Source organism: Oncorhynchus nerka, linkage group LG28 (genome assembly GCF_034236695.1).
Source record: "Oncorhynchus nerka isolate Pitt River linkage group LG28, Oner_Uvic_2.0, whole genome shotgun sequence".
Lineage (NCBI taxonomy): Eukaryota > Metazoa > Chordata > Actinopteri > Salmoniformes > Salmonidae > Oncorhynchus > Oncorhynchus nerka.
This window is the reverse complement of record NC_088423.1, coordinates 70,024,531-70,036,353: the sequence shown is the minus strand read 5'-3', so window position 1 is coordinate 70,036,353 and position 11,823 is coordinate 70,024,531. Positions and strand designations below refer to the sequence as shown.

Sequence of the window (11,823 nt, the reverse complement as noted above, 5' to 3'; positions counted from 1 at the left end):
CTATAAATCTGTTTCCACACCGATACTATTCTCTTTGTACCGGGGGACAAATAAAGAAGATACATCTTTAGTGTCTGTGGGGACTATGTGGTCATTGAAATCCCTTGGGTGTCATACTCTATTCTGGGATGTTGTGCTGTCCAACCAGAGATACTCAAAATAAAGAGTAAAATCGTATTTGGCCCAACTGAGTGTAACCTTTGAACTGGGCTGTGACGTGTGATGTGTCATGGCTGGTGTCCTCACTGTTTAGGGTTAACGAAAGCGGAGGTGAGTTGGTCCATAAGAAGGTCACCTAGTTAACCACAGACAGGCTCAACGTTACTGAAGCCTCTGTCTGCACTACAAATATTTCCTTCCTTCCTTTTCCTTTGTTATTATGGTCTACGAGATCAAATTCATTGATTCGTCTATTGATCTTTTACTTCTTATTAGTCAGATGCCAACTCACAAAAATCCCTCGTGCACCTTGGTTTGTTTCAACTGTTACACCTCAGAGGTCGATGGAATATCCATTTCAGGTTCATCAATTCACAAATGATTCCCCTCCCACTCCCAATCTCCGTCCCATTTATTATGCATTATTCGTCCTTTTTAAACGATTTTCTACTAACCTTCTCATCTAATTTGTTATTCAGATATGGTTAGCACTATTATCTCAATTAATACAATGACACATTCTAAATGCATTCTGTGTATATATCAAATGACAGAAGGCAGGCACCACAAGATGTTTTACAGCTATACCAACCAAGGCCATGTCATGACATGCTCTTCCAAGTTCAGCAGACTTTAGTTGACTGTAAATGATTGAATCAATAAAAGGAGGACAACGCAGGCTCAATCTTCTACAGGACTGTGCTTTATTTTAGTCTAAGCAGAATATAATGAACTAGAGAACTACAGTTCAGGAGCACTATGGGAGAAACCACCCCGAATTAGGGAAAACAGACCCGTGCCAACACTAAGTCAAATTACAGTTCTGTTTTGAGAAAATAGGGATAATCAACTAACTTTGTTCAAGTAAAAATGAAAAAGATATACAATTATATCTAAAATATAAATAAATCAGCTAATATGTACCTAAAATAAATGATGATAAAATACATAAAATGACATGTTTTATATGTCTGACAGAAGTCAAATCAAGTGGATGAAATGCGAGAGAGAAGCTGGGAATGTAATGTCTCATGAAGCAAAGTACAGTGGATGATTTTCGCTTTCCTTTATATCTTAATGGTTGCACAAAGGCTCTCATTTCATGTTTGATTAGGGCAACTCTGCTCTGTTGGTTTCATGTGGTAAAATTTGGTCCATGTAACCGATGGAAATGTAACTGTACTGTATGACCCCGTCCTTATTGGTGTCAGAAGTGGGATTGAGGCAAAACTGACACAAGGCAATCTTTACAACTGACAGCTGCATTTCAATTAAACAGAAACTCATCATCTCAGCAAGGAAAAACCAGAGCATATTTACGAACAATGGAAAAGAACTAGCATTGGCATCCCCAGAATACAATGTATGTGATACGTTTTTGAAGGTAATACTGCCAGAGAGAATGAATGTGTTTTAAGGCAGACTTCCCTCTTTTGATCAGTTTGGTGTCAAGGCCACGGGTTGACCTGACTAGACCAAAACAGTGTTGTGGAACTTTTAATCTGTTAGTGGCACATTTTCTTCAGTGGTGTTGGAGTCAACCACAGTTGTTATATACAAGTTTGTCCAGTAATGTTGAAATAGCTCTTAAGAAATGATGTCTGAGAGAAACTTCCCGCATACAGAAAAGATGACAATAAAAGAGATGTCTCTGATTCTTTTTCTAGAAAAAAAAAGAATTCAAGATGATGAAAGAAATGATCAAACAAAAGAGAAATGTATGGCTAAAATACAATGATCACGGTAAATGACAGCTTATTTTTCAAAACAAATCTGACAACAAATGTTCTGAGGTTTTCCAAAAGAACAGAAGGTCGACAATGAAATCCTTTTGAACGTTACTTACAGCCGATGCGTCCTCTCGAAATTGTGTTGTGCAATGGATTCATCTTTATGAATCCCCATGACCTTTTATAATCTTTACAGTCCAGTTTCTAAGTCTTGTACTGAATGTAAGAGCTTTCTGTCAACAGCATGTCTTTAAACTTGCCCATTTACAAGTAATTCCATACGGGATTGTGTAGCAAAAAGTCCCTTAAACATGTATCTTCAAAGCATTTCAGAATAAACCTTGAGACAATGGGTCCATCCCAGCTTCAGCAGATAACAAAACAGAAAACACAAGAGAATGGAAAAAAAGAACCATTTACCAACATTAATATAAAATCCATTTTAACATCAGCGCTTCAATATACAAGAAAAAAAAAATCCCTACTGTTTTTGATAAATTATTTCATAGTTTCCTTCTCGTAGTCAGTGAAATATATTAACTATTTCTTTCTTTTTTTTCAACATGATTTATTGTACGGTCGTCTATAAAGAAGCCTTAACAGAATTAAAAAATAAGCTATGTAATATGTACAGGAGTACCGCAGGCAGCTGTGTACTCGGGCCGAAGGAGAGCAGAGGCAGGGGCAGGCCACAGAGACAGGGAGATCTGCAGGGTAGTCATTCATTCTAGTAGCAGTGCATCCGGCTCACCTGGCCCTCTCTTTTTCTCATCATACACCTGTGTTCTGTGTTTGGATAATGTGTAAATATGTTTTCAGCTCCAATCTGGCAACCCCTCACCCCCTTCTGCCCATACCCGTGGAGTTGTGGAATATAGCGGTGACTGGCGGGCGCCGCCCAGCCCCAGGTGGCAAGCTAGCTAGCTAGCAACTAGCGAACTAACGGCTGCTGTCACTATCACCTGCTCCTCTGCATGGCACGGAGCAGACTGAGGGGCGGGCCTACTCTTCACGTCTTTGAGGTCACATATATCAGTCTCATCAGCTCCGATTGGACTAATCCAATTAGCTAGTGCGCAGGCAATCTTTCAACTGTCAGAAATATCATGATGTGTCAGTGTAAACCTAATTAATGGATTGCTCCAGGCTGGAATTGAAGCCCTACTAAATCATCTAGAATCAGATCTCTACTATCTTCTCCCTGTTATGTAGGGTGGTGTTCAGCTGAGTGTATAGTGCACATTCATTCATATTTTCTCAGTAACCAAAAGGCCAAAAGGTTAAAATATCCCACCCTCTCCAAAGATTCCCTGCACTGCTGTGGATACGTTTTATAGTGACATCAATGTCCACACAGCCAGGTGACTACCATAGACAGATCTCTCTACTGTACAGTTCTTACTTCCTGACTCATTTGTTTGTGTTCAATTATTTACATGAAGGAATAAAAAATTCTGTCTCCATCACTTTGATTCGAATCTCCAGCTTTGTTGTCAAACATGATCCCACACTTTTCTGTGATTGACTGCTCTTTATGCTGTTTATGATAAAGTCTTCCTTTTAGTGTCTTTTAAAATTGCACGATGACCTGATGGATCCAAGGCATTAATGTTTCAATGACAGACAACACTCCCCCTGACTGACTGACAGTGTGATTCTGTCTCTGGCTCCTCCAGCTGCCCTGGCAGAGGTCCAACATGCTCCCCCAGCTCCCACCATACTCTCTACGCCTCTGGGTAAATACGCAGCTCTTATTCCTCCCCAGCCTGACAAGGCAGGCAGGGCCCATGGGGAAGGCAAGGCTCTGAAAGTTTCCACTAATCATGACATCATAGCGCCTGATGCCCTGAGTATCGAAGTGACTTTGTGGAGTTTCAGTTTAGCACGCACCCCCCCCTCCAAACCCACTTCACTTCCCCTCTCAGCTAAAATCCCATTTCCACGGCGAAAACCCCTTTTTGCGTTACCTAAGCGAGATGACGGAAAAGCTCTCCTCTTCTCCCAAAGCAGCTATTAAATGAGAGCCATTAATTTCTCCCTTCTGTCCAACAGGTTCCTTTAATTATCTCTCCACTTTCAGTCAATTACATTTCACTTCCTTTCCTTGACAATCACTGCTATTTTAGGGTGAGTGTTCTCTACACCCAGGGGCTGGGGTCTGCTAGACATGCTAGGCAGATCTCTCTTTGCTCACTAGGATTGGTTATTCAACCCATCCAGCTTCAGAGCTCAGATGATTGGTTAACTAGCCTCTTAGTCAACCTATTCGGCTCTTAGGATTGGTTACCCTGCCCCTCTGTCAGCCTCGGAGCTCTGAGGTTTCTAACTCCTCATGAGGACAGACTTTATGGAATGCAAACTAGGAAGGTATTATAACTAGAGCCAGTAGAGGAGGCAGAATAACCAGAGGTTAAGAAATGTGAATAACTGCCTCACAGGTGCTAATGTTCCATGAGAAGGTCAGACATTACAGTGACCGTTGACATGACCAGAAATATGTTTTTGTTATATTATATTTTACATACAGTACCAGTCAAAAGTTTGGACACACCTGCTCATTCAAGGGTTTTTCTTTATGTTTTACTTTTATCTAAAATGTAGAATAATAGTGAAGACATCAAAACTATGAAATAACACATATGGAATCATTAAGTAACCAAAAAAGTGATAAACAAATCAAAATATATTTATATTTGAGATTCTTCAAAGTAGCCACCTTTTGCCTTGATGACAGCTTTGCACGTGCTTGGCATTCTCTTAACCAGCTTCATGAGGTAGTCACCTGGAATGCCTTTCAATTAACAGGTGGGCCTTGTTAAAAGTTAATTTGTGGAATTTCTTTCCTTCTTAATGCGTTTGAACCAATCAGTTGTGTTGTGACAAGGTAGGGGTGGTAAACAGAAGATAGCCCTATTTGGTAAAATACCAAGTCCATTTTATGGCAAGAACAGCTCAAATAAGCAAAGAGAAATGATTCCATCATTACTTTAAGACATGAAGGTCAGTCATCATGGAACATTTCAAGAGCGTTGAAAGTTTATTCAAGTGCAGTTACAAAAACCATCAAGCACTATGATGAAACTGGCTCTCATGAGGACAGACACAGGAAAATGAAGACCCAGAGTTACGTCTGCTGCAGAGGATAAGTTCATTAGAGTTCCAGCATCAGAAATTGCAGCCCAATTAAATGCTTCACAGAGTTCAAGTAACAGACACAACTCAACATCAACTGTTCAGAGGAGACTGTGTGAATCAGGCCTTGCTGCAAAGAAACCACTAAAGGACATAAATAAGAAGAAGAGACTTGCTTGGGCCAAGAAACACGTGCAATCATCATTAGACCGGTGGAAATCTGTGTTTGGTCTGATGAGTCCAAATTTTAGATTTTGTTCAAACCGCCGTGTCTTTGTGAGACACAGAGTAGGTGAACGGATAATCTCCACATGTGTAGTTCCCACCGTGAAGCATGGAGGAGGAGGTGGGATGGTGTGGGGGTGCTTTACTGGTGACACTGTCTGGGATTTATTTAGAATTCAAGGCACACTTAACCAGCATGGCTATCACAGTATTCTACAGCGATACGCCATCCCCATCTTGTTTGCACTAATTGGGACTATCATTTGTTTTTCAACAGGACAATGACCCAACACGCCTCCAGGCTGTGTAAGGGCTATTTGACCAAGAAGGAGAGTGATGGTGCTGCATCAGATGACCTGGCCTCCACAATCACCCAACCTCAACCCAATTAAGATGGTTTGGGATGAGTTGGACCGCAGAGTTAAGGAAAAGCAGCCCACAAGTGCTCAGAATATGTGGGAACTCCTCCAAGACTGTTGGAAAAGCATTCCAGGTGAAGCTGGTTGAGAGAATGCCAAGAGTGTGCAAAGCTGTCATCAAGGCAATAGGTGGCTACTTTGAAGAACCTAAAATCTAAAATATATTTTGATTTGTTTAATACTTTTTTGGTCACTACATGATTCCATATGTGTTATTTTATAGTTTTGATGCCTTCACTATTATTCTACAATGTAGAATATAGTAAAAATAAAGAAAAACCCTTGAATGAGCAGGCGTGTCCAAACTTTTGACGGGTACTATGTTTCCAAACAGACATAAAGTGAGTTGAACGAACAACATCAATAACCTATAATGTCAATCTAAATATTCTCATCTGAACATGAGTGGGTGGATTTCAGTCCTGCGTAAGGCGAGTCACAGGGCCAGATCTGAGCTGAGATGGGCTGAGCTGGCAGCCTTCTGCAGTCAGTAAAAGAAGGATATAAAACCCACTTCTCATTTCTGATGCCTGGCTTCACTACAGCTATTTCTGTTTTCACTGCATGTCACACTAATAACCTTGCTCCCCTGTGTAGAAGAGCAATAAGAGTACCCTCGTTCAAACAGCTCCCTGATTTAACATTGTCTAATCTAGCCTTCCCAAGCATGTTTCTGCAGCTCCCTGGTGCAACAGAAAGGCTATACAAGCGTAGCACGTTAGCCAAGCAGGGAATATAAGACTGGGCAGGGGATTGGACCTAGGCTGAACCTAACCTTGCTCTAAGTTGAAGGTAGGGGTATGCAGCATTTATCTGGTGTAGGTGCCATCAGAGGGCTCATGGTGAGGCTAATGGGACTAGTCTTGCAGGAGGTGCTTTTGAAGCGGCAGAGAGACAAGCATAGGAGATTTCATCGCTCACGGAACATTAGGTTTCCTATTGATTAATTCAGCATTACATAAATAATGAGCACAAAAGGGCTGCTGTGAAGAACATGCATTCATATTGACCTACTTCACATTAATTCATGTGGCTTCCTAGTTCCTACATGTTTGGCTGACTTCATAACAACTAAAGGTTGAGTGTTTTTACTGTTTTCGAAGGCAAGTCGCGACAACCCATGACCAAAGCTGGCACAGTTTTTTCAACGGGCATCGTTTTGATTCAAAATAACTACTGTGCTCCTCCAGTTCTGAACAATATTCTGTGCTTTGCAGGTGTCCCGACTGCAATACTGCCGTGAAAAAGACAACACTTTTAGAGCTGGTTGTTTTGTGGAAAATAGCGGCCTCTGAGGCGATTGTTGAGACACAATTAAGTGCAATAGCACATGCCACCCGGCAGGCAGCTGCAACAGAGGAACTGAGGGTTTTTAAACGGAAGAGTTGGTTGTCTGCTAACCATTTCAACCTGCTATTGTTCAGTACCTTTTGTGCCTGGAGCAATATTTCAAACCGGGTCTCTTTTGCCTTATCTTCAACATAATCTATACCCACGCCAATCAAATATCCAACATTAATACCCAGAGTAGCTTTGACATGGAGTGTTTCATCATGCTTCCTGCATCTCATCTCCATCATAAATACGGCTGCGGTGATATCGGTGCCAGGTCAGCTGTCGGCATCCTTGCCAGGGAGCCGCTACAAACATAATTCTCTCTAATCTACCTTCTGTCATCACAGAGCATTCAAGGGACCATCCCCACTGTAATTTGGTCCAGGTGATTATGCAGATGACTTTTCACTTGGTTGGTGTTAATGTATAGAGCCTCACTATTACAACGTGATTAGAGGGAAAGGTGAAATAGCATGTCTAATACGGAGGAAGAGATAATCGAAGGCGACTGAAGCCAAACACTGAACTGCAGGTTGGTTTGAAACATTGTTCCAGGGGAACAGCTGAACAGCTATGAACAGCTAGGTTGGGGTTCTGGAAGGCATGATGGAACAGAACAGTGTCTATTCATAGCAGAGGAACACAAACACAAAGTCAGAAGCTAACATTCATTACAGTAATGTGGTATGATAAAAACAAGGATACAAATCAAGACAAATCCAAGAGCTTTTCGCTCACAGAAAAGATTGGCATTGTGTTGTATTTAAGCAGCCGGGAGAAAGAGAATGAAAGTCATGTGTCTCGATGTCTCTTGTGTGATGCAGGCAGGCAGGCAGGCAGGGCTTTCAGTCAGTGACTTGGAATGCGTCCGCTCTGCTTTGGAGAGCAAGTCCCAGAGGTAAACAGACACAGGCTGGACAGAAGGCAGCAGGTACCTAATACATGCCAAGTGATTCCTTATCAACCCTTCAATCCCATTCCCCAAGAGCAAGCCAGCACAGATACATGGAGGCTGCGCTTGCTGTGGCTTCGGTCCCTGGGGGAAAACTCCAAGAAGCATCACTTTAAAGGATAAAGTAAGACGAGGTTGGACATGTTGGCGTGGAGTAGAGCTCAGAGATCAGGGTTTGGCTGTTGACTTCTCCCACTTTCCTTTCCTCTCCCCTTCTCTTCCATGTCCAGCTCTACCTCCCCCTCCATATGCCTTCAGTCAACTCTCAGGGAGTTGTGAGGGAGGGGGGAGAGCTGGTGTTCTACTGAGAGAACTTGAGGAAGTGTGGACAGTGAATGACTTGCCATCTTATCCTTCCTCGAGACTCATAGCAAACATATTGATCTGGTTTTCATAGAGGGGCCAGCTGCATCCACCACTGTAAAATAGTCCAAATAAAGGGTCTCGTGGACACTAAGTCAAAGCCTGACAAGTTAAGAGTTCAGAGCTGTGTTCTGCTAGGCATGGATTGGCAGGGAGGAGCTGAATGATGGCTGTGGTATGGCTGTAATTCAGACTGTGTTAGGTTAGGTTGAGTCGGATAGGTAGGTTTTTCCACAGTCTCATTATATAATATTTGGGGAAAAAAGCAGGTCAGGGATGGGACATGTTAACAGTGACATGTACATTATATACGACAAAGTTAAATGAGCTCTAAAAGCTTCCACTGTTTTGCCATCGATAAATCTAGTGTGTCTTTCAGAGCAAGTTCTGCTTGTGTCTGTTCTACAGCCGGGGAGATGAGGCGATGTTTCTCAATCTCACCAGAGCTTTAGAGCGGCTTCAGCGGACATAAATATCCCTATCCCTCTCTCTCTTTCTCCCTCTTACCTAAAACATGGTTATTTTTAATGGGTCTATTTTTTTCGTTTACTCAAACGCCACGAGAGCCAATTCATTGTTATACTGTTGAGTTCACTCTTTTGGCAGTTTCAGTAGCTATCAACTCAATCATTTTCTTCTCTGCTTGCCTTAATTTTTGTCCATTAGTCCATCTCATTTTCAGAAGCTTCTCTTTATGCATTTCTTTAATAACTTTTATAATAGCACACTCCCTGTCGTAATAATAGAGCTCAAAAGAAAAGATCACACCATGTCCGATTTGCTTGGTTTTTTACAGTGGATTGTCGCTTGAACACAAAGGCTTGTGGGAAATAAGCCTCTCATATCTGCACCCTGTCCAGCACAGACACTAGGAAGGTTCATCTGTCTTTTCTCTTCTTCTTCCCCCTCTTCTCAAAAACAGTTCCTTTATAGCTGTCAGATAGTGCTGTGAGTGGGTTGTACACCATGATGAGGTCCAGCGGCCCGACCGTAACATCCAAGAGAGAGACCCCAATGCCCCAAAAGCCCACTGGGACGGGACAGACAAAATGAATATTTTTTTCTTTTTCATCCCTCCCCCCTTACTTTACAAGTTCAAGTATTTTTTTCTTTAAAAAAAACAACAGCAAAAAAGAGCAAATCTACTTTTCTAGTATTCTACATTTTCTAATCTACTACCTGGTGGCAAAACAGCAACCAGAACATAATAATCAGCCCCTTTACTACGTTTCCTTGTCTTTTTTTCAATGTATACATTATTTCCTTTATCTTTTTATTCTTACTTAGGCCACTGGATATTGATTTAATGATTTATTTTGACTACTATTAAATTGTAATACTTGCAGCTACAAGGTAAGAGTTTTTTAAATATATATATATATATATATGTATATATATTTATATTCTTTTAAAAAGCGTTAAGTCCTTTGGTCCCTATTTCCTAAGGAATGATGCATGTAAATTCTCCTGGATTCTCCATTTCTCTTCTTCTTTTCTAAGAGCTCGCCCTGTCACAGAGCACATCACCTGTGTAGGCACGAAAACCAAAATGGCAGCAGGCTGGTGTGTGTGTGTGTGTGTGTGTGTGTGTGTGTGTGTTTATGTGTGTGTCTGTCTGTCCGCGTGTATGTTTAAGTTGGCAAATGCACATACAGGTATGTACACTGTAGGATGTCTGAGAGAATATTTGTGTGTGTGTGTGTGTGTGTGTGTATGTGTGTGTATATGTGTGTGTGTGTGTGTGTGTGTGTGTGTGTGTGTGTGTGTGTGTGTGTGTGTGTGTGTGTGTGTGTGTGTGTGTGTTGGCTTGTATGTATGCACGTTTGTTTGGTAAGAGTGTGTTCATGTCTATATATATCGGTGTCAGTGTGCATGCTTTGAGCATAATGTGTCTATAAAGGTTTTCCATCTTGTTTAAAAAACAGCAGCAAAAAGTTGGTCTCTGCAAAAAATCCTCTTCCACAGACGCCAAAGCAAAACAGGGAAAAGAGGCATTTGCTAAAAAAAAATAAAAAAAGAATCTCCGGGTTCCTTCTCCTCCTCAGTCACCCAATCTTCTCCAGCTATTCTTCCAGCAGAATCAAGGGACCACCCTTCTTTCATGATATGTAGCAGAGCAAGAAGTCTTTGTACTTTATACTGCACTTGTGGAAATAAGGTGTTGTGGCCCTTCATCCTGTAAGAGAGAGAGAGAGAGAGAGAGAGAGAGAGTGAGAGAGAGAGAGAGAGCAGATTCAGTGAGGTGAGGGCACAGGGGTCTTGTTCAGGGTGCTGGCTCCTGCCTTGTTTAGCACACTGACAGGCACAGCTAACAGAATGGAAAACAGACAAAGGAAAAGAAGGAGGATGTCAATCAGATCTAGAAAGAAGTGGGCTGAAGGTGGAGGGGTTGTGTTTTACCATAAGGAACAGTCATGTATGATGTGACAGCTCTAATCCAAAGGCGGTAGGTATTTAAAACAACTTTACTCTCGACTCAGAAAAAATGATTTTCCTCAACGTTAGCCTGTCATCTCTGTTAATTCCTCTGTTAATAGTATTTGCTGATCATTTGTGATAATAATTGTAAAAATCCCAATGACAAGTGAGGGAAGGGGGACGCTAAAGACGAAGGGATGCACTGAAAGTCAAATAGTAGCCCATTAATAACAATATTATCATGTTAAAAATTATTATTACAAAACTCCAGGGGGAGGAAAAGTTTATGATCATCTTTTCATGCTTTTTTTGTGTAGTGAACAAATTAAAAAATAATACTCAAAACTATTGGAAAATACACCCAGAGCTGTAATGTTTTCATTGCCATAACAGTAGATATGAAATAAATACTTTTTATGGATTTGTGTGCTTTTTGGCAATGGTTGAATAAGCTGGAGTTACAGTTGGATGCAATCATCCTTAATGTGTACTGGCCCTGAATCCTGGTACAAAAAGACAGCCAAATCACAGCTAATCACTCTCACAGAGCCCACATGAAAAATACCTGACTTTGTGGAGCGAACATATGCTGCGCAAGTCTTTGTTCTGTTATTTTCTCCTGAGAAATGAGCTTGTTACCATTTTATAATAGATCAGCTACTTAACTGTGGGAGATGAGATGCTGGTAACGTATTTCATATCTGCGGAGGCAAGCAGGACCATTAGAGGTAAGGCTTTGCACAAAGATACCTGATTATAGATGTTCCAGCTTTTATACAAAAACACCAGTAATTCAAAGTAAGCATCTACCATAGAAGTTACAGTATAGAAGAAGAAAAAACATTCTATTTAAAACATAACAGCTTGTATTTCCAGAGGGGAGTTTTAAGTGGAAGCAACTGATGAAGACCAAACTACTGGAAAAACATCTTTATATCTACATGGATAACTACTACTTTCACACAAATGCGCACACCCTAAAGTGGCTCTCAATTAGAGATTCACAAGAGAGACACAGCCACAGGCGAGACAGGCGAACCCAGAGAGACCTGAGTTACAGGAGAGATTGGCGAACCCAGAGAGACCTGAT

The 11,823-nt window shown here is 41.3% G+C and overlaps 1 protein-coding gene across 1 annotated transcript in view; it reads right to left on the bottom strand.

The window, feature by feature from the left end:
* Nucleotides 1-4,634: 4,634 nt before the first annotated feature.
* LOC115113619 (CUGBP Elav-like family member 3-B) overlaps nucleotides 4,635-11,823 on the bottom strand; it is a 239,356-nt gene continuing 232,167 nt past the window's right edge. The window contains exon 13 of the mRNA XM_065013070.1: nucleotides 4,635-10,491. The gene's annotated coding sequence lies outside the window, so the exon portion shown is untranslated. The remainder of the gene's footprint in view (nucleotides 10,492-11,823) is intronic.